The following is a 2344-nucleotide window of genomic DNA, read 5'->3' on the forward strand; positions in this document are numbered from 1 at the left end:
TGCATGTCCTGAGAACCGGGAAGGGGACAAACCGGTGGCTCCAGGCCGGGTTGGAGTTCCAGGAGGTCGGCCTGACTCTGGAGGTTTTCCCCTTAGCATTTCCCCATAGGCCAAAAGGGGGGAAGTCAAAAAAGCACCCCCAGCAGATGTATGCAGAGTTGGGCTGGGGGGTGACGGAGAGCGGGCTGTTGGCAGCTGTGTGGTGGCTGCTGGCAGCCGTGTGCTGGCTGCAGGGGTGGGCCTGGGCGTCTGCGGAGGGCCCCTTCAGAGTGCACCTACCAGTAGGGGCTCAAGACCCAGGCTGAGCCTCCGATGTGCCCGGGCTGGACACCCAGGAGGCGGGCAGCAGCCCCCGCTGAAGCCCACGGCAGTTGGCAGAGATGGGTCTTTGAGAAAAAAATGACAAAGTCCAAACGCTCCAGGCGCTGGCCAGGGGTGCGGACCGGGCTGGCCGGGGCCGGCGGGAGCTGCGGCTGCCGGGGCTGAGCCGAGTGCCTATGCATGTCCTGAGAACCGGGAAGGGGACAAACCGGTGGCTCGAGGCCGGGCTGGAGTTCCAGGAGGTCGGCCTGACTCTGGAGGTTTTCCCCTTAGCTTTTCCCCATAGGCCAAAAGGGGGGAAGTCAAAAAAGCACCCCCGGCAGATGTATGCAGAGTTGGGCTGGAGGGTGACGGAGAGCGGGCTGTTGGCAGCTGTGTGGTGGCTGCTGGCAGCCGTGTGCTGGCTGCTGGGGTGGGCCTGGGCGGCTGCCGAGGGCCCCCTGAGTGCACCTAGCAGTAGGGGCTGATGACCCAGGCTGAGCCTCCGATGTGCCCGGGCAGGACACCCAGGAGGCGGGGAGCAGCCCCCGCTGAAGTCCACGGCATGTGCCAGAGGCGAGTCTTGGAGAAAAAACGACAAAGTCCAAACGCTCCAGGCGCCGGGCAGGGTGGCGGACCGGGCTGGCCGGGCCGGCGGGAGCTGCGGCTGCTGGGGCTGAGCCGAGTATTAGTGCATGTCCTGAGAACCGGGAAGGGGACAAACCGGTGGCTCCAGGCCGGGTGGGAGTTCCAGGAGGTCGGCCTGGCTCTGGAGGTTTTCCCCTTGGCTTTTCCCCATAGGCCTAAACGGGGGAAGTCAAAAAAGCACCCCCAGCAGATGTATGCGGAGGGGCTGGGGGTTGACGGGGAGCGGGCTGTTGGCAGCTGTGTGGTGGCTGCAGGGGTGGGCCTGGGCGGCTGCGGAGGGCCCCCTGAGTGCAGCTACCAGCGGTGGCTCAAGACATTGCCTGAGCCTCCGATGTGCCCGGGCAGGACACCCAGGAGGCGGGGAGCAGCCCCCGCTGAAGCCCACGGCAGTTGGCAGAGATGAGTCTTTGAAAAAATGACAAAGTCCAAACGCTCCAGGCGCTGGCCAGGGGTGCGGACCGGGCTGGCCGGGCCGGCGGGAGCTGCGGCTGCCGGGGCTGAGCCGAGTGTCGATGCATGTCGTGAGAACCGGGAAGGGGACAAACCGGTGGCTCCAGGCCGGGTTGGAGTTCCAGGAGGTCGGCCTGACTCTGGAGGTTTTCCCCTTAGCATTTCCCCATAGGCCAAAAGGGGGGAAGTCAAAAAAGCACCCCCAGCAGATGTATGCAGGAGGGGCTGGGGGGTGACGGAGAGCGGGCTGTTGGCAGCTGTGTGGTGGCTGCTGGCAGCCGTGTGCTGGCTGCAGGGGTGGGCCTGGGCGGCTGCGGAGGGCCCCCTGAGTGCACCTGCCCGCGGTGGCTGAAGACATTGCCTGACCCTCCGATGTGCCCGGGCAGGACACCCAGGAGGCGGGGAGCTGCCCCCGCTGAGGTCCATGGCAGTTGGCAGAGATGGGTCTTTGAGAAAAAATGACAAAGTCCAAACGCTCCAGGCGCTGGCCAGGGGCGCGGACCGGGCTGGCCGGGCCGGCGGGGGCTGCGGCGGCCGGGGCTTAGCCGAGTGTCAGTGCATGTCCTGAGAACCGGGAAGGGGACAAACCGGTGGCTCCAGGCCGGGTTGGAGTTCCAGGAGGTCGGCCTGACTCTGGAGGTTTTCCCCTTAGCTTTTCCCCATAGGCCAAAAGGGGGGAAGTCAAAAAAGCACCCCCAGCAGATGTATGCAGAGGGGCTGGTGGGTGATGGATAGTGGGCTGTTGGCAGCTGTGTGGTGGCTGCTGACAGCCGTGTGCTGGCTGCAGGGGTGGGCCTGGGCGGCTGCGGAGGGCCCCTTCAGAGTGCACCTACCAGTAGGGGCTCGAGACCCAGGCTGAGCCTCCGATGTGCCCGGGCTGGACACCCAGGAGGCGGGCAGCAGCCCCCGCTGAAGCCCACGGCAGTTGGCAGAGATGAGTCTTTGA

This window comes from Eleutherodactylus coqui, unplaced genomic scaffold (assembly GCF_035609145.1).
Source record: "Eleutherodactylus coqui strain aEleCoq1 unplaced genomic scaffold, aEleCoq1.hap1 HAP1_SCAFFOLD_698, whole genome shotgun sequence".
Classification (NCBI taxonomy): Eukaryota; Metazoa; Chordata; class Amphibia; order Anura; family Eleutherodactylidae; genus Eleutherodactylus; species Eleutherodactylus coqui.